Below are 21528 nucleotides of genomic sequence, written 5' to 3' on the forward strand. Positions count from 1 at the left end.
GGTATTCTTTCCACCCATGATTATACTGTGGTTATCAGACATTCCAGAAAGCCCCCAGATGAATGTCTTACCTCTAGAGGGAACAAGTGGCCAGAACTTCTCCCAGATCCTCCTACAATTGACCAGGAAATGGCTGAGTTATGGGGCCTGATAGAGACAATAATTGAGGCCTTTTCCTCTAAGGTGAAGTGGTCTAGGGTTGAATTATGTACTCAGAAGAAAGGGGAACATCTTAAGGCCTGTATGGAATGATTTGTACAAACTTTTGGAAGGTTCACTGCATTAAATCCTGAAGTCTTAAGACATAAAAAATGTTAAAATTCTGCCTTGGTTAGAAATCACCCCGATATAAAGAGCCAAATCCAAAATAGTGTCATTGTGTGGACAGGTCATTCTCTGGACGTTATTATAGAAGGAGCAATGCAATTCTTTAAAAAGAACTTGCAGGGAAATAAGAGGAAAAAGGGATTAAAGTCAATAGTAATTGCTTTGCAAATTGATTCTTTACAAAAACAAAATCATAACTCCAGGGAAAACTCAAAACCCACTCACCTTTCTCCCCAACCACAGAGCTTTGTGTTCAGATGTTTGCAGATATTGTAAAAAAACAAGGGCACTGGAAAAACAACTGTCCTAGACTTATGAGAAAGGAAAGCTTAAATAACCGTCTCCCTAGACCCCAGCACCTTCACAAGGTCAGCTTTCTCTCTTCTGTGGGACAATACCCCATCGACTGATGGGGTCAGCTAGTTTTCAGTCACACCCTAGATCCCACTATTAAACTTATAGTAGAGGATTGGGAACTGACATTCTCTTTCTTTTTTTTAATAACAGATAAACTTTAGCTATGTTGCTCAGACTGGACTCCTGGGCTCAAGTAATCCTCTTGCCTCAGCCGCAGACTACAGACATGGGCCACAGGGCCAGCTGGGAACTGTAAAACTTAATTGCCACGGGTGCAACTGTCCCTACCATCTGCTCAGAGGATCTATCTCTCCCTGTCACCTCTGCTTCTATTCAAGCTATTGGAGTTTCTGGCCAATGTATTTCATTGCCCATGTATCAGGCCACCGCAATACCCTTAGGCCTTCTTAACACCCATCATGTAACTCTAATAGATTCATTGCCCAATGTACACAGCAAATCAATATGCGAAGACACATATTGGGGGCAGCAGAGAAGGAGGTTTAATTGTAGGGCTACCAAACGAGGAGATGAGAGGAAACCTCAAATCCACCTCCCTGAGGAATTTGGGGTTAGGGTTTTTAAGGATTTTGGAGTAGGCCAAAGCGTGGAGATTGTTGATTGGTTGAAGAGTACAGGGTGAACTAATGACACAGGAGGTGAAGAAGTTGTGTTTTCATGCTGATCCCATTCCTTTATGCTGGTCTTTAAATTGGTTGCTGGAATTCAGGGAATGTAACAAAACGTATGATTCTTATATCAGAGATCCTGTTTGTAGGAATAATGGGGATGCAAATCAATTTTTAAACAGTCTTACGACCCTAATCCAGACGAACAATGTGGACAATGTGTTTACATCTGCAGATGCTCAGATTCTAGTGCTATGTGCCTTTCAGCAACAAGGAAGTGGGCCAAAGTGCAGCCTGATTAATGCTGAATTATAATTATATTTCTGTCTAGAAACCGATATGCAATGCTTGTCAACCCTGTGGGAGCATTTTCAGTCAAGCTTTTCTAGTTTCTGAGTCCTCACCAGCAAACTTTTTATGTGGAGATGTGTTATGCAATGTAAAGAGAGAGGCATTTTTATTTCCCTGGCCTTAGACTTCCTCCTTTCCCTAATGGAAATTCATCTTGATTTTAAATTCTCTGAAGAGGAAGCAACCTTAAAAGATGTCTCAACTCATCTCCCAGCCTCACATGCCAATGAGGTTGAACTGCTACTGCACGTAGAGCCTGTAGGTATTGCCTGGAAAAGAATAAACCTTTCCTGTTAGTAGCTCAGTATGCCCTCTCGCAAAATGCAGAGCAAGAAATTAAACCTGAGAAAGAAAGAAAGAAAGAAAAAAAACCTTTTTGTCTAAGGAATGCAAACCTCTTTAAATTATCAGGTCCAGAGAGGTATTTATACTATATAAACAGCAGTCAGGTTTCATTCGCCCTTGAGCTAAAGAATTACCTATTGAAGCTATATGTGCTATATGAGCTATAGACTAACTGAAACCATGTAGCCAGAAGATGTCATATACCCTATAGTTCAACAATGTATATAGCCAATCACTAACCAATGTATTTCTGTAAATCAGTGAGAATTCTTGATGAACATATTTTGTAATCACTCCCTCTCCTGATTTGTCCTTTTTCTTTAAAAACTTGAACCTTTCCTTTGTTCTCCTGAAGGCTTACCAAGGCAACCTGGAATCAGGCTACAATCCTCAGCCTTGGCACAGATAAACTCTTTAATTTAGCCTCAGCTTCTTCCTTTTAGGTCAACAAACTTATAATAGACTGTCTTTTGCAGAGGGTGTTCTTGTCTTTATTTCCTTCCTTACTCTGTAATACCTTAATCTTGCCAGTAAAGAAAGAAGGAACATTTCATTCAGACAGGAATAAAATCTATTGACTTGTAAAAGATCTAAGAGCCCAGAAACTCCTTTGTGATTTTTCAGCACCCCTTAGTCCCTAATCCAGCTGACATTTCTACTTCAATTTCTGCTGATACAGCCTGATTTACAGTGATTGACATCTGCTCAATTTTCTTTTCAATTCCATTGCGCCCTGACTCAAAATTTCTCTTTACATTTACATTTAGAGGGAGAAAATTAACATGAACTCATATACCTCAGGGATACTGTGAGTCCTTTTCAATGTTTTCCCGAGTCCTTAAAGCCAGCTTAGTCTCTGTGGCCTTTACCCAAGGCTCCACTCTTGTTCATTATTCTGATATGATCCTTTAGTTTGTTACTGAACTAAGCAGCCTGCTCTTCTACACTCCCTCATTCTCCTAAAGGCACTAGCTCAACAGAGGCTATAAAGCCTTCCGATCTAAACTTCAGTGGGGGCAAATAACTGTTACTTATGTAGGATTGAATTGCTAGGTTGTCATATCTCAGAGCACTCAAAAGCTTACCCCAAAACGCCTAGAGTCAATTTTGTGCATTCCCCTCCCAAAAAAACATCTAATAAATGTCTAGGGGCAGCTGGTTATTGCCACCAATATATTCCTAATTTTGCTGCCCTTGCTAAGCTCCTATATACCCTCCTCCCGGACACTACTTCTGAGCCCATTTTCTTGGACTGTAGAGCCATAAATATCCTCTGGAGCCTTAAAACTAATGTCCACATCCCCTGCTCTCAGCTAATCTGATTTTGACATACCTTTTTGCCCATCTTACCATGAAATAATGGGATTGCTGCAGATATTCGGAACAATTTTTTTGCCTCTCTGATAACACCCTGTGGTATACTTCTCATGTCAATTGGACCCCCATGACGATGTGCAGTAGCCACAGCTACCACCCTAATAATTGACAAAGCCAGTATATTCTGATATTACACTGCTTCATTCATCAATATGTTTCCCATGCTGTCTGTTCTCTTACAAGTTCATAAGATACAACACCTTTCTCCAGGTGGCAGGCCACCTATGAACAGGCCCTGTCCACCAGCTCCTCTATCATGTTGCATTGTTGTAATACTTTAAACCCGGCTGCTCTACTGCCCCTCCCTGATGATGGAGATCTTCACGCCATTCCATATGATTGCCTTGCAATGATAGAAAAGGTCTCAAAACCACAAGAAGACCTCCTAGATACTCCTTAGGCAATCCAGACTTATTTCTGTTTTGTAATGGCTTCCGTGGATGACATTTCCAGGAAACATAACTGTTAAGCCATAGTTTTCCCTTGTGAAACATTTGAGGCATCCTCTTTGTCCACTGTAAAGTTAGCCCAAGCTGCTGAATGTATAGATCTTGCTAGAGCTGGCATAATGGCAAAGGAAAAATTGCCACTATTTACCCTGACTCCGGATATGCCTTGGGCGTCTGCCACACTATTGACAATCTGGAAATCCAGCAGATTCTTAATTTCTGCTGATAATCCTATTGCCAATGAGCATATAATTGCTGCTCTATTACACGCTATTCACCTCCCTATTCAAATTGCTATTGTTTATTGTTCAGCTCATCCTAAGGAGACTGATACTATATCTCTAGGGAACTGAGAGGGTGGAGAAGGCTACTAAGAATGCAGCCCCAAAGAACCTTCCTATTCTTTTCTACCCTTTATTAACCTGCCTTTATTGCTTACTGGTGTTATTGATTACCAGAGAATGCCCCACAATGCAAAAACAACAACAAAAACCCACAAATGAATACAAACGAATGTCAGATAAAATTATCAGGTGTATTATACCTGTGGCCAGTGGAATTCCTGTGGCCCCCTTCTTTTTGACTTTTTGGCTTGAAGCACTCATCTTCCTTCAGATGAGACATATGTACAGACAGAGGATAGTGAAGGAATGAAAAGATAATTGGTTTTGCCTTGGTATTTACAAAATTTCTAACTAAATTATTCTCAGTGCACTCCTAATAAATACCATCAAATTTTTGGAGGAGACCAACAGGCCTCAGCAAGTCCTCTAAGACATTAGGCTTCAGGCTCTTGTTACGGTTTGGTTGTTGTCTGTATGTTTAGTGGATGGATTGAATGCTATCTGACTAGATGTGCTGACACCATGACAGTGGTAAAGAAATTAATAACAGGTCAGCGCAGTGGCTCATGCCTGTAATCCCAGCACTTTGGGAGGCTGAGGCAGGTGGATCATCTGGGATCAGGAGTTCGATACCAGCCTGGCCAACATGGCAGAACCCTATCTCTACAAAAAAATACAAAAATTAGCCTGATGTGATGGTGCACGCCTGTAGTCCCAGCTACTACGGAGGGTGAGGCAGGAGACTTGAACCTGGGAGATGGAGGTTGCAGTGAGCTGAGATCGTGCCATTGCATTCCAGCCTGGGAGACAGAGCAAGACTCTGTCTCAAAAATAAATTAATCAATTAATAAATAATAAATAACAGATCATTCTTCATTTGGACATTCCATTATAGATTGAATCAGACCACTGGCACTTATTTTACAGCAGAAATAAAACAGTTGTTTGTAAAAATTCTAGGGTATTCATTGTAATTTAATACCCTATATCATTCCCAATCCTCAAAGCAAGTGGAATGTAAACACTGAGACACAAAAGTAACTTTCGGACAAGTCCGTCAAGAAATTGGACTTAATTGGCTGAAAGCATTATACCTTATAAAAAAAAATGGGCAAGGTGCAGTGGCTCAACTCTGTAATCCCATCACTTTGGGAGGCCAAGGTGGGCGGATCACTTGAGGTCAGGAGTTTGAGAGCAGCCTGGCCAGCAAGGCAAAACCCCATCTCTACTAAAAATACAAAACTAGCCGGTCGAGGTGGTGGGCGCCTGAAATCCCAGCTTCTTGGGGGGCTGAGGCAGGAGAATTGCTTGAACCCGGCAGGTGGAGGTTGCATTGAGCTGAGATCGCATCACTGCATTCCAGACAGGGCGAGACTCCATAAAATAAACAAACAAACAAACAAACAAACAAAAAGCATTACCCTTTATAAAAATCTAGAATACTCCAAATAGAAGACATGGATTAACCTCTTTTGGAATAGTGTTTGGTTGCCCCATGCCTACTGGCAGCTCTAAACCTTCCATTTCTGGATTGAATGAACATTACAGGGACTTCAGTGAACAATTTGATGCTATGACTAGCTATACACAGACCCTATTATATTTAGAGCATATCATCAGCAGGTAAAAGGGGGATGGCTTCTGCTGACTAACAAGCCTTACTATAAACCTTTTGATTGGGAAATCAGAGTGCGTCAAGGTTTTCAGAAGAAAACATGCGCTGTCACCTAATTGGAAATGCCCTTGCAAAGTACCACTAACCCCCTACTCTGCTATCAAAATGAAAGAAGAATCCTCCAGGATTCATGCAAGTCATGCCAAACCAGACCCTGAAGACCAGTCCCAGGGCAACTGGAAGACCATCCCTACAGGTGACCTTTAAGTAAGGATTTCCAGAGTTGAGAACCAGGCCCAGGAAGCAAACAATATCATGAAGTAGACAGTTTTTCCCAAGATCACAGATCAAGAAACTTTGCTTGCACCTATTAATATTTTCTTCCTCTCTTCAGCCTCTCAAATTCAATAAATATAAAAACAACAAGAGATCAGAAAACAACAAACAAACCCGCTTCCTTCATCACAGACTACCTATGAACAGACCTGTTCACCAATCCCTCCGTTGTGTTGACTTATTGGCCTTTTATTTAAGGGCTGACTGTGGAGATCATTGTTCCAGTCTCTTCGATTGGCCCTCTGATCCTCCACTATGACCTTTTTTTTGAAACTGTGTCTCTCTTTTATTAACCCTGACAGTTTTCTTAACAGGTTAATTGTGGACCTAACTCCCCTGAAACCAGTTTTCCAAACTTGGCCACATTAATTAATCTGATTGCTGGTTATGTCAGTGCCATCCAGATTATGCAAAAGAACCTAAACTAATTTTCATTTCTGCCAATGCAAGTACCTGGTGGACCAACTTGGAAAATGGATGTGTGACAGGGTATGGTATCCATGACCAACAAAATAATATCACTGGGCACAGTGGCTCACACCTGTAATCCCAGCACTTTGGGAGGTTTAAGCGAGTAGAGTTCAAGACCAGCCTGGGCAACATGGTGAGACCCCATCTCTACAAAAAAATGCAAAAAGTTAGCTGGGTGTGGTGTTGTGTGCCTGTAGTCCCAGCTACTTGGGAGGCTGAGGTGGGGGAATTGCTTGAGCCCAGGAGGTTGAGGCTGTCATGAGCTGTGATTATGCCACTGCACTCCAGCCTAGGTGACAGAGTAAGACTTTGTCTCAAAGAAAAAAAGAAAAAAGAAAATAATACCTTTCTACATCTTTTGGTGAGTTAATTTGATATAGAAAAATCTCCATGAAAGCTCAAAGGCTCTCCTTTGTTCAAGTAAAGTCATTAAAGGAAATTTTTTCCTTTGTATGGAAAATAATCATGGTGCTGGGCCCTTCCTGGGTGATATACCAAGGATATGTTGGAACCAAATCCTGTGGTTTGTTCTATAGGCGGCATCTTCAACCTCTCATGAAGGTCGTAGATGGTCCTGGCACTGACTCTTGTGATATAAGCACTTGCCAAATCACCAGATGTCATAGCTGGCCTACAAGCCAGCCCTGTGCAACCCGGAGTAGTTCAGCTATTCCTCTAACTGGGCTTCCAAAAACCAAAGGTTACATATGGATAGACCAAAAATGTAGATTAACTTGGTCAGATGACAAAACCATACCTTATCGCTGCCAAAGCCAAACTCTAGGACTCTTATATCAGATACTTTGCAGCAGTTCTGCTCCTACAGACTGACAGGGACATAGGAAGATGGGAATGTGCAGATGACAACATGACATGTGTCAGAACATAACAAACCCCAGACTGGTGGGTCACAATTCCACTCTGACCTCATCCATGAACAACACTGGTCTTTTTATCTTATGTGGCAACAAAGTATATATGGTGTTCCCATCTATATGGTTAGGATGATGCAGACTTGAATACCTGATACCTCCCATCACCAGATACTCCCCTTTAAATGCCAGTCAGATTACAAGTGTGGGCTCAATTGTTCACAAAGTAGTGCCACACAAATGTACCAGAAGTGACATTATGGAAAACCCATTTGTGTGTCACAGTTACAAGTTCTCTTCACTATTGAGATCTTGTTCCTGGGCTTTGGAACTTACTTATTGGAAAAGGCAGTTCCAAGTCTTTCCATAGTAATGGACAAGAGTTCAGTATTACTATTTAAACATTGGAAGCACTCCAATCAGAAGTTAAATTTTTGCTAGAGCCCAGGAGTTCAAGGCTACAGTGAGCTGTCATCATGCTATTTCACTCCAAAATTGTCATGGACTAGATTCACTAATAGTCAAAGAAGGAGGAGCTTGCTTGATCATTGGTGAAGAAAGCTGCTTCTATGTAAAGAGCTTAGGACAAATAGTGTCTAATTGGCGCCATGTAAAGGGCGAGATAAATATTAGTCCTCTCCATCAGATAAATGAGGCTCACGATTTTAATGGACTGACCTATTTCTAGGGATGGGAGACTGGCTTAATGGGATATGATGAAATGTGCTTAGATTTGTTCTTTTCTGATGATTCATATTTGTAATCTATGTTCTTCTCTCCCTTTGCACATCTCTTGCCACTCAGCTACTAACCCAATTTTTTTCTCCACCGCCACCTGCTCAGCTTTTAATGTATGAAACTTCTAGGGAAGTTTCAGATGGGAGAAATAAAGGAGTTAAAAACATGCTGCCTCAAAATATGCTCCTCTGGCATATTGACTATTTTGAAATAAGGTACTTGAAAAACAGCAGGTGCAAGATCACTCTTTCTTTCTATCTCTTGAAAGTAGATGATGAAATTCCCGTGTGAAAGGTGTCTTCCCTATACCAGAAGGAAACATTATTCTTATCATTGGGGAAGGGAAGTTCAAGCAAAATATAGGGAGGGAAATCTGTAAATCAAACCTTGTTAAACTAACTCTTATCTTCCTAGTTTCTTCTCTACCCCATCAACTACCCTAGATCAAGCCTTTTAACTTTGTCACATTTTCATAAGTTTTTAATTTTTTTTGTTAAATTCAGAATATAAGTGTTTAACTCTAACTGTGACTTTGGGTGCTCATTTCCTTATGAAGACTCCTGTGCTACATAACATTTGTATTAAACAAGTTTGTATGCTTTTCTTCTGTTCACCTGTCTTATGTCAACTTAATTCTCAGACCCAGCTGAAAAACCCCAGGGAGTAGGAGTAAAGTTTTGTTCCCTTACAGTTCTATGATTCTAGTTTGATTCTAATTTAGTACAGATAAAAATTTGACCCCATGGTCACTTGGGGTATATAAGTTTTTATGTACTTTAAGAACGGATCCCAGGTTGTGGTAAGGTTTACTGATCATACATATTCATTTATTCATGCATTTTTTCAACAGTCATTGAGGATATATTATGTGTATACTCAACTATGCAACTAACTGACTAGATTACAGAGACAAATTAGACCAAGTCTTTGTCCTCAGTGACAGTCTAGCCTAATGGAGGAAAACAGACACAATGAATTAGGTATAATAGTGTCATAGGTGCTATGATAGACATTTTCATAGGGTCATTGAGGCTACTAAGACTAAACGAGGATAAAAGATGGGACATTATGAGAGGAGTGTAACCGAGAAACCCCATTTTTCTAAGACATAGTTTAATTTTTTTTTCTCTCTCTTATTTTCTCTTTCTTCCTTTCCCCTGCTTCCTACTTAGCTCTTTAGAAATGCAACTATAACCTCTCACCCACCAGGAAGTTGTCTTGAGAGACAACAGTTGAATTACAACCCAAAGTCTTGCCAGCTCTCCCACCTGGAGAATTTTCAGCCACCTTTACAACCTATTTCTGCCTATAAAGATGCCAACTCAACTGCCTGGTAGATAAGGTACCAAGCTATCACATGGACCCTCCCTGCCTGCTTACTTCCTCTCCTGGCTTTTAAAGTGCCCACTTTTTGCTCCAAAAGCAAAGAAATACCATTAAGACAGGAAGCCTATATTTCTTCTCCTAAACTAGCTTTGGAATAAAAGGTACTTTTTAAATACCAGACCTTGCTCTTGTTCATTGGACTCTGCAAGCAGTGAGCAACTGAACCTGCGTTTCAGTTACAAGACAGTAGGAAAGGCTTCATGGAGGAGTTGACTCTTGAGTTGAGTCTTGAAGATGAGAAGATTCCACTAGGAGAATGGGCAATGAAAGGAAGGCCAGTACATGGGAGCTGATAAAACAGCATGGTGTGAGGTGAGTCAGCCCAGTTCACACTTGTCTTGAGTGCAGTGTCCACAAGTACTGTATCATGAAGAGCTTAGTTACCAGGCAAGGGAATTTTAAAGTATTGCATCCTAAGCAGGCTTGTCCTAACACTTGTGGAGTTCAGGGCAAGAGCAGAAGTACAGGCTTCTTCCTATTTCCTCTCCTACAACTTAAAGATCCTCACACACATCTGTGAATAGGCCAGCCTGCGTATCTAACCTATGTCCTATCCTCATGAAAACATCTGCCTTTTGGTCTCCTCTAAGGCTTAAGAATGAGCCTTGGCAGCCTGGTGGCTTCATGGATCTGGAAGCCAACTCAGATCTTTTGGGCTGGGTGTTCCAGGAGTGTTGTCTATAAGTGGGGAGGACACAGGCTCTGGGAAGAACAGCCCTTTGGACCCATAGAGACTCCTGATCCCGAGTGAGGAGGGAAGTGTGGTTAGAGGAGGGCCAGAGTGGGGCTATCTAAATTTTAGTGGGGTAGCAAACTTTTTCTGTGAAAGACTAGCTAGTAAATAATTCAGGCTTTGAAGGCCAGATATGGCCACCACTGGATGTTCCTGTTTTGTTTTGGTTGCAGGCATTAAAAATACAAAATCCATTCTTAGCTTGAGGGCTATACAATATTAGGCTGCAGGTTGGATTTGGCCAGGGGTCATAATTGGTATGACATGCAACAAGAGTAGTAGCACATCTCTGAAGAGTGTGAAAAGGGGACTGACCGTCACTTTGTGTTTTAGAATTATCAGTTTGGCTTTGTGGAGCATATATAGAAACTGGAAAAACTGGAGGCTATTGTAATAATTCAAACAGGAGATGACGAGGCCCTGAACTAACTCAGCAGCAATGGGACTGGAGAAGATAGTAAATTAAGAACATGTTAAAGGAATTAGTGACTCTGGGTTTTTTATTAAAGCGACTGGGTCGTGGTTCTAATGACTGAGATGGTGACATCAAAGGGCAGGGTAGCATGAGCTAATAGGTTCTGTTTTTAGTATCTGGTTCTTGATTTTTATGTAGGAGACTCAAGGGGATGTCCAGTAGGTTCTCATACATACGAGTTGCTATTCTGTAGTGAGGGCAGGGCTGAAGATACAGATTTGAGAGTCACAAAGGTACACATAGCCATCCCAGAGCATTTGAAAGGTGAAACTGAAGAGGAGAAATTCCTTGCATCCTACAAGTGTCTTGTTCTTGAGATGAACCAGATCAAGACAGAGCAAGAGAGGAGATACTGAAGCCCAACCCTGAAAACTTGGCCCAGCTTCTGCGGCCGACAATCAAGGCTGAGGCTGGTGAGCAGTGTGGTGTGAGAGGCTGAAGCATGGTTGGAGTGTGGCCAAAATAAATCCGGAAGGGTGACCTATGAATGGTCAGCAGAGAAATCTTTCCTCCAGGGGATAGTCTCTCAACTACTAGATCTACACCCTGAATTGGGAATCTCCTGTATTATTATATTTGACTCTAAGTCTCAAAGCTCAAGTGTGAGAGAAGCCTAATGTTTATGACCTATGAATCCACCTAATTTTGACTCCAAGCTGCCATGCATTAGGCTGGTAGGAAGGTGAACGTAAATCACTCCAGTAGGTTTGAGTCCACCTCAGTCACACTCCCTTACTCTGCCAAGGCTCCGGAGGCCTTCCTTAGTCATTGGTCATCTCCCACATCAGTCAATGCTGACATGCCCATTGTCTGTGTCTGCACAGTACTGGCAGGTCTGGCAGCATCTGGCAGTTTCCGTAACATATTTAGGACACTGGGCTATTTGGCAAAGCTCTGCAACCATTGCCTGGGGCTTTGTTTCCCTAGATGAACTGAGTACCTCCTGCCTGGAGTCTTGCTTCCCATAGTAATGACCTAAGCAGAGAATGGGTCCTTCTTGCTTCTAGACCTACAGATCTCTTCTCTTCAGGAAGTCTAAAGTAATCTCTAGTTTGGGTGGATATTTCTCCCTCTTGTTCTTTCACCATATGCTTTTATAGTTCATCAAATTCATAACTTGAAAAACATGTTCCTCTTTACTCCAGGAAAGGAAGAGATTACTAATTGAAAGTGAGGGAAAATATTTGCATTTCACTTTCTAGTCCATCAAAAAAAGGGAAGAAAAACAAAAACAGTTAAGATTTTGTATTGAAATCGTGAGCATCTGCACCCTGCCACATATTTGTGGAGAGGAAGATCAGCAAGTGGAAGGAAACACCCAGGCCTCAGAAGGACTCGATGAATGGGACAATTGGCAGGACGTATGATGGGTCCGAGGAGTGGTTGAAGGTGATGTCTTTAAACTTGGGCTTCCATGAGTTTCAGAATGGAGCACTGCAATGAGCCTGCACTCAGGGTCCATAGATCGAACCTGAATATCCACAGTTACCTAGTAGATAGGGCTGCAGGTGGCGGGGGTGGGGGCTGGGCATTGGTGGTCTGAGCTCATATGAACTGTCCTGCTTCTAGTCAAGAACGCTTTGGAATTCTGTTGGGGGTTGTGGATGCTCATGGCTGAAATTAACTAACTTTAAAAAATAATTGGTCAGTTTACTTGCTTTATTTCATTTGTTCTTCAAACTACCCAGGAAGGTAAATGTCACAGTTTCCATTCTGCTGATGGGAAACCTGAAGCTAAGAGAGGCCAGGGGAATTTATCACAGTAATACAGCTAGTATGTGACATCAAATCCATGTCAGTTATTGTAGGTTTACTCTAGTGGATAATTTATTGCTCAATAGTGATATTTTGAGAATGAAAGGGGCTGCTATTAATAGTTATCTCAGGACTATAAGTATAAACTGGAGTTTTCCTGTGTGGTCAGTCAACTCGGCTATTTCTTTATTCTTATTAACTTTTTAAAGAACAAATTGTAATCTTCGTACTTTTAAAAATTCACTTCAACTTTTAAAAATTCCCCAGCCTGGCCGACATGGCAAAATCCTGTCTCTATTAAAAACACAAAAATTAGCCGGGCATTGTGGTGCATGCCAGTAGTCTCAGCTACTCAGAAGGCTGAGGCAGGAGGATTGCTTGAACCCAGAAGGTAGAGGTTTCAATGAGCTGAGATCGTGCTGCTGCACTCCAGCCTGGGCAACAGAGCGAGACTCTGCCAAAAAAAAAAAAAAGAAAAAAAAGACTTCTAATTCCTTTTATGAAGCCAATATAACCCTAGTATCAAAACTTGATAAGAGCACTGCAGTAAAGTAGATTACAGATCAGTCTCACTTCTGAACATAAATGCAAGAATACTAATATGCATTAGGTAACTGAATTTGGTAATTAATAAAATAATATACGATGATTTAAAAATATAGCATACCATGACCAGTTATAGTTAATTCTTAGGACTGCAAGGAGATAATTCTACATTTGAAAAATTTATTAATGTGATTTCCCATACTAGGAAACTAAAGAAAGAAATACTTAGAACATTTCAACAGAGCATAAAAAGCATTCCATAAAGTTCTATATTTATTTACAGTTTAAATTAGCAGAAAACTAGGAACAGAAAGAGATTTTCTTAATGTAATAAAGAGATATTTACTGTTTACCTGGAAAATCTTGAAAAATGTTTGCTTTAAAATTAGGGATAATTCAAGAATACTGGCTATCATAATGTTCTGCCTCACACTGGAGGCTCAGGCCAATGTAATAACATAGAATAGAACACAAAGAAATATAATGATTGGATTGGAGGAAAATAAAATTGTCATTTGTGAGTGTTATGACTGCTATGGCCATTTACACAGAAAATTAAAGTAAATCAACAAAACTCTTAGAAGTAATAAGAAACTTGTTTGATTGCAAGATCCATATACAAAAGTCAGTAACATTTTTCAGTACTAGAAAAAATAAAATTACTGAGATAATAGAAAAGAAGATACTGTTCAAAACAACCACAAATCCCTGTAAAATATCAAGGACTTAATAGACAAAAACTCACAAGACCACCACAGAAGAACATTTTGAAACTCTACCAAAGGGCAAAAAGAAACCTGAATTAATAATCAGAAGAATCATCTTCATGAATGAGGCAGCAGTATTTAAGGATAACCATTTTCCCTCAATTTAGGGCAATTCCAAGCAAAATTATAGCCACCTTTAGGGAGAATCTGCCTTCTCATATTTTGAACGAACCCTTCATTGAGTAAGTCTTGATAGAGGGCAGAGCCCTGCCTCTCTCTGTGGAAGCGGGAGAAGAATCAGAACCTTCTTTCTCTCTGGAGACTAGGATATGAGTATGTGATCCTAACTTGGACAAAACATTCTCCTTTCCGGAACTTTGAAGCTTGTGTGAGTGGTAGGGTGATGCGGGGGTGGTTTGGAAGAACATTCTCTGTGGCAGCATCCTGGTGCAGTGTGGTCTTCTCTGTTGCCAGGCCTCCCATGGTTCCTGCCCATTTTCTGGGCCTGTTTCTCTAAACTTCTTTCTGATTTTGTGAGCTCTCTGGTATCTTTCCCAATAAAATTCATTTCTGTATTAATTTAGAATCAGTTGCTGTTCCTTACAATCAGTAACTTGGAACTGGGAATGTTTACAAAATGATTCTGAAATTCATGTAAAAGTATACATGTCCATGAGTAAATTAAGACCAGGGATTGGTCAACTTTTTCTATAAAAGACCAGATATTAAACATTTTAATCTTTGGTGGCTGGATGCAACTACCCAATTTGGCTGTTGCAGTGTTCAAAAGAAGCAAATGAGAGTAGTTGTGTTTTAATAAAACTTATTAAAATAGTTAGTGAATAGGGTTGGGCCCATGAACTATAATTCTCTGACCCCTGCCTAAGACAATCAAAAAAAAAAAAAAAAAAAAAAAAAGTAAGAAAAGAAAAGAGGGGACAGCCCCTTTCCATCAGATATTCAAACATATTACTCAGCCATAGTAGGTAAGCCAATGTGGTACTGGTACGGGAATATACGAATAGACCAGGGAACAGAAAGAACCCAGAAACAGGCACATGAGAATTTGGTCTATTTTGGAGAAAAAATTAGTTTTTATGGAAAAATAAAAATTAGATCCCTACCTAAGGGAGAAATATAAAAATAAGTAAGGACTTAAATATGAAAGATTGTAACTGCTAGAAAAAAATATGTAGGTCAGGCATGGCCTAGCACTTTGGGAGGCTAGGTGAGAGGATTGCTTGAACCCAGGAGTTCAAGACCAGCCTGGGCAACATAATAAGACCCTGTCTCTACAGAAAATACAAAAATTCGTTGGGTGTGGTGGCATGTGGCTGTGGTCCCAGCTACTCAGGAGGCTGAGGTGGGAAGATAACTTGAGCCTGGGAAGTTGAGGCAACAGTGAACCTGCACTGCACTCCAGACTGGGTGAGAGAACAAGACCCTGTCTCAACAACTAAAAATAAAACATTGAATATCTTTAGGATTTTGGAGTAGGGAGAAGAATTATGATCATCAGGCCAGTATTCAAATGTTTTGCATTCTCTGAGGACACATCAGAGAAAGTGATTGGGTTATAAGGATAAATTTGCCTAGAGCTCAATTCTATGTTGTTATTTCAGGTAAGCATAGTCTTTCTTCAAAGAACCAAGGACTAGCCAAGTGTGCTTTCGTCTCTACTTCAAAAAAAAAAAAAAAGAACCGAGGACTGGTTATTTATTGGTGGCTGAATGATTGGTTTGTGAAAAGACAGGAAACCCAGGCTGAATAAGGGAATGGTGGTCTGGTGGTCTTTGTGTTGACAGCAATTAATAGGAAAACCCCAAGAGGCAGAATTTGGAGCCAAAGGCAGTACGGGGCCCTGATGGATGATTCTATATGAAAATAGATTGTCCCTAAACATGGCTAACAGGGACAGTCATGAGGCAAATGAGTAAGTCCAGATACAAAGTCAGATATCCAATAATTGTTGTTTGTTTTTGTTTTCTATATGTATATGTCCTTAAGATTATCTTATTGGAGAGGCAATTATTATTGTTATTATTTTATATTTTTTTGGGACGGAGTCTGGCTCTGTTGCCCAGGGTGGAGTGCAGTGGCACAGGCTTGGCTCACTGTAACCTCTGCCTCCTGGGTTCAAGTGATTCTCCTGCCTCAGCCTCCTGAGTAGCTGGGATTACAGGCACCTGCCACCACCTAATTTTTTAGGCTAATTTATTTTTGTATTTTTTTCTTTTTTAGTAAAGATGGGGTTTCACCATGTTGGTCAGGCTGGTCTCAAACTCCTGACCTCAGGTGATCCACCCGCCTTGGCTTCCCAAAGTGTTGGGATTATAGTCGTGAGCCACCGCGCCTGGAGAGGCAATTAAAAAGACTTTGGGAACATACAAATATAGCTTCAAATCCAAGTGCTATTACATCCCAACTGTGGGAATTTCTTAATTTATGAAATGAATAAAATAATACCTACTTTTCAGGGTTGCTGTAATGATCAGAATGTGGGTATGAAGGGTGGATTGGGGATGACTGCACATTCTTCGTCATGTACTCACACTGAGAAATGGAGTTTAATAATTAATTGCCTCATTCAACAGATATTTAATGGGTGCTTACTCTGTGTCACGTGACCTTCTTGCTGCTGAACAAAGTAGATAAATTCCTTGCCTGAAAGTAATTAAGGTAATACCTTTTAATCATTGTTGGTGATGTAATGGTTATTAAGAGAACCAGAATATCAGGGTTTAGCTAAAAAGACCTAATTGTCTGATATGGACACGTAAGAAGTGAAGTTCAAAGGAAATCTGTCCTAAGTAAATTATAATTAACATCTAAGTATTAATCGTTAACAAGCCGAATAGAAACCATATAGCTATTTCAAATTTAAATTAGCCTCTATCTTACCTATTATTTTTAATTTATACCACTACCTTCTGGAAGATGCGTAAATGAAAATCCTAATTGAGTAAGTTAACACAAATAAATACCACTCATCCATTCATTCATTCAACCAATCATTCAACAAATATTTTATTTTATTTCACTTATTTATTTTTTGAGGCAGAGTCTCACTCTGTCACCCAGGCTGGAGTGCACTGTCATGATCCTGGCTCACTGCAACCTCCACCTTTCAGGTTCAAGCAATTATCCTGCCTCAGCCTCCCAAGTACATGGGACCACAGGTGGGCATCACCACGCCTGGCTAATCTTTTTGTATTTTTAGTAGAGACGCGGTTTCGCTATGTTGGCCAGGCTGATCTTGAACTCCTGGTCTTAACTGATCCACCCACCTTGACCAAAGTGCTGGAATTACAGGCATGAGCCACAGTGCCTGGCTTCAACAAGTATTTGTTGGACAACTTTTATATGCTAAACTGTGCTAACCATTGTTTCTAACTCTGAATGATTCAGACATAGACTCTGCTTTTTCTGCCAAGAACTCCACTTTCATATCAAAATTATGGTAGACGAGGAAAACCTTGAAAAAAAGTGCTAGGTTAATCGCATTTTTTTTTTTTATATAACTGAATGATTTCTTAGATTAAGAGATTTTAATCTATTTACTTTGAGGTAGATTGATCCCTGAATGACATGGTCTAGTTACTGATAACTAAAAAATTACGATTAGATGTTAAGTTTGAATAGAATTTCAATCCATTATTTAGGGTTCCTAAATTTTTCTATATACTGTAGTTGCTTGGTTTTATTCAGGGCTAGGTAAAGTTGCGAATTTGAGAGGCAAGACAAAAAAAACCTGTCGAATGCATTCGTATTATGCCAACGTAGTTCTCAAGGTATCTTTCAAGTGAATGTTTAGCACATACACATGCTCACAAAACAAACTCGACATTCACCATTATCAATGACTAGGATGGCGAATCCAGTCTTGCTTTGTAACCAAGGAAAGTCACTGCTGCATGGTCCAAACGTGCTTAATCTTTATGAAGATGCCTCAGCAAAAGATGACAGGGATATAAGACTGTGTTATTCCTTTGAAGTTTAACTCATTATCCTTTGGTAATCATAACTCCATGTTTTTTACCTCCCCAATTAAAGTTCCAAAAGGCAACAGTAGGTCACAGCAGCCCCTTAGTCGGAGGTTAGGTTCAGGTGCAATTTACTCTCCTCTGCATGCTTGCTAGTAACCAAAGGAGTAACAATTCCACACACCAAGAATGATCAGTGAGTCAGTGGCCAGGGTTCACGTTGCATGACAGCCTTCTATACTTGTAGGAAATACAGATTTTACCATCAAAGAAACTACTGCCGTCACCAGGGTCATGGTCTTTAGATTCACGTCATTTGGAGTGTAAAGCACTAGATCTGAATTCCTTTTTTGTTGATTGCGGCATTGACAGGTGAGCTGTAATGATAAACGAAGGTATAAACTAGAACTTATCTTTGCTGATCCATGCAGCACTTTTTTGTTGTAGCAAGTGTACTTTTGGTTAGAATTAACACATCTCTTCTGGTTTGAATGAGTCTCCTGAAGTTGATGGAACTTAGTGGTTTCATAAGAGAAAGGGTGCCCTCATGTGGCGATTTAGAAACATAACAGCAAATTCTTTGGCATTCCCGGTTTCAAGGAGGAGGTGTGTATTGCCTCGTTTTAACTCTGGTTGTGTTTGTGATTACTTTTATCAGTGGAGTATGGCAGAAGTAAGGCTATTGACTTGTATGGCTAGATCTTAAAAGTCATACAGCCTCCATGGTGGAGGAGATGCCATGAGCAGGCAATATGGTTGACAGTCCCAGCTGAGCCCAGATTTCCAGTTATCTACAGTAACGCAGCAGACGTGTGACTGAAGCCATCCCAGTCCCTCCCAACCAGCCCATCGGCCGATAGAACAAAAGGATCACCCAAGGCAGCCTTGCCTGAATTCCTGGCCTACAAAGTCATGAGATATAATAAAATGATTGCTGTTTTGAGCTACGGTTTAGGGTTCTTTTTATGCAATGTTAGATAACTGGACACTCCTTGTATTAATTCAAGTTCTCCAAAAGCTGATACCAAGAGGGAATTCGACGTACAAGAGGTTTTTGGGGAAACACCTGTGGAGGATAAAGGGGTAAGGAGTGGACTAGGTAGGGAGAGCTTTCAGACTCTGATGCAGGTCTAGAATCTGAAGGAAGAAGGATTAGGCAAGAAGAGTCTTAGGCTCTCTCACAAGAAAATAAAGTTTTTCCAGGCTGTGGTGGTGGTGGTGGGGAGGTCCTCAAGCCTGTTAGAAAGATTCTGCTCATCCCAAACACTTTATGATCAAACTGGAGTTTTGGACCTGTGTGCAGCATGCTAGAATTGATAGAATGTAGCTTAGAAACTGATTAAAACAACTTAGAGAATCCCAATGTTAGGACTTTCTCCCTCTCACATTGTATATCATCTGTTATAACTCTGAAAATGTATAATGGTTTATTTATTTATTTATTTATTTAGAGATGGAGTCTTTTTCTGTCACCCAGGCTGGAGTGCAGTGGTGGTGCAATCTCAGCTCACTGCAACTTCTGCCTCCAGGGTTCAAGCAATTCTCCTGCCTCAGCCTCCCAAGTATCTGCGATTACAGGTGTGCCCCATCACGCCTGGCTAATTTTTGTATTTTTAGTAGAGTTGGGGTTTTGCCACATTGGCCAGGCTGGTCTCGAACTCCTGACCACAAATGGCTCCCAAAATGCGGCACTTGGCTCCCAAAGTGCGGCAATTACAGGTGTGAGCCATTGCACCCAGCCAAAATGTGTTATAGTTATTCTTTATGTAGCCCATGTTATTCATCAGACTTTGAGATTCTTGAAGGCAGGGTCTGTGTGTTTTTCATCTTTGTATCCTTCTTCATTCCCCAAGTTTCTGGCTTAATGAATGCTTGTTGAATGACTAAGAATAATAGTGAAATCACATTCCTTGTGTGGTTCTCAGAACAAATTGTAATTCCCTGGATTTATCTGTAAGGACTTCATTGTTGATGAAATATCTGAATATTAATTACATCTTCTAAAAATATGTTGTAAACAGACTTGTAAATAATAGTGAAGAAAATCACACAAAAGGAGGAATTTCTCTTTAATGGTACTCTGCTATCTTAGTAAATAGTTTTTATAGTCTTGTCTGCTAGCACTGCTCTCCTACCATTTTCTGAGGATTATGGATAGGAGAATTCATAACTCACTAGACTGATGTTTTAGTTGACTTCCTAGAGAATACATTTGATCTTGCAAGTTCTGTACCTAAAGCCTTCCTTGTCACTGTATCCTATTGTGATGGTTTCTAGATTTTTGGATTTCATGGATTAATATCATTTTTTAAAAACTGGGGTGCTGACGCTTATTTTGTAAAGCAAGAACATCAAAAATAATCTATGGCCTGTTATTATCATCATTTTACAAAAGAAAGGCTATGTTCATAACAAAAAGAGGAAAAAATTATCTCAGAATTTTAAAATGGAAAGGACAGAGACAGATTACAGAGGTAGTACATTATCCTTATTGTTTCTCATTCCTTTACAGTTTGGTACCAGACTGTGTACCTGAACTATTGGCTGTAAATTAAAATTTCAACTTAAGTAAGGCTTTCCTAGTTGGTGCTCAGCCTATGTCTTCAGCTTCTTTTTATCCCCATATCCAGTAGCTGTCATTTTCCAGGGGCTGGGAAGGATGAATGAGAATGTCCTGGGGACGATGCTTTTTTTTTTTTTTTTTTTTGAGACGGAGTTTCATTCTTGTTGCCTAGGCTGGTGGGCTGTAGTGCAATAGCGTCATCTTGGCTCACTGCAACCGCTGCCTCCTGGGTTCAAGCCATTCTCCTGCCTCAGCCTCCCAAGTAGCTGGGATTACAGGAGCCTGCCCCCATGCCTGGCTAATTTTTGTATTTTTAGTAGAGATGGGGTTTTGCCATGTTGGTTAGTCTGGTCTCAAACTCCTGACCTCAGGTGATCCACCTGCCTCGGCCTCCCAAAGTGCTGGGATTATAGACATGAGCCACTGCACCCAGCCAATGCTTCATTTTTACAGAGGCAACACAAGAGTTGCACACCTCACGTCTGCTTACATTCTGTTGGCCTGGACTTGGTTGGAGGAACAGACTAGTGAGGCTGGGGAATTCTGGTCTGCAGCTCTTGGCCATGTATTTAGCTAAAACTTGGTGATTCTATTTTTGAAAGGAAGGGGAGAATGGATACTGGAGAAAATAGTGATCCATCACAGCCCACTCCTTTGGCCCTCCATGTAGCCAGGTTCACCTTTTGTCTCAGTAATGGAGTATAATCACCACATACCAACAACCCAAAGTCCTGTCTGGGGGCCACATCCGTCCCCAAGTCCAGGATCTCTGGGTGATGTGCTGTCCTCTCTGTCAAGTGACAGGGTGGCTTTTGCCTCGCACGCCTGCATCCAATACTTAATGATGTTGTAGAATGGTGTGTCTGCAATAAAATCTCTTTCACAAATGGAAAATTGGGAAATGGGAAATGTGCAGGAGTCAATGGTTTGTAACAATGGTGAAATTCTAACGGGGAGAAAAACAGACTCTTGCCCTGGCAATGGAATACATTCTTGGTTAGAACTTGTTCCATTTTCTGTGAGCAATTCTTTGTCTATTGTCCTTTACTCATTATTCTCTACTTTTTGCCAGTGTTAGAAATACGTTCTTGTAGAAGGCTGTTTAGATTTTATAGCCTTCTTCCTGCTGGTGCAAGATAGGTGTGCCCGATCTATTTGCTATATGCATT

General features: G+C 40.6%; 1 long non-coding RNA gene across 1 annotated transcript in view; it reads left to right on the top strand.

The window, feature by feature from the left end:
* The window catches only part of LOC126936013 (uncharacterized), a 33158-nt gene extending 11905 nt beyond the window's left edge, over positions 1-21253 (top strand). The window contains exons 2-3 of the long non-coding RNA XR_007719368.1: positions 16408-16492; positions 20962-21253. This is a non-coding gene — a long non-coding RNA (uncharacterized LOC126936013). The remainder of the gene's footprint in view (positions 1-16407; positions 16493-20961) is intronic.
* The last annotated feature ends 275 nt before the right edge of the window (positions 21254-21528 follow it).

The sequence above is a fragment of the Macaca thibetana genome, chromosome 14 (genome assembly GCF_024542745.1).
Source record: "Macaca thibetana thibetana isolate TM-01 chromosome 14, ASM2454274v1, whole genome shotgun sequence".
In the NCBI taxonomy this organism is placed as follows: domain Eukaryota; kingdom Metazoa; phylum Chordata; class Mammalia; order Primates; family Cercopithecidae; genus Macaca; species Macaca thibetana.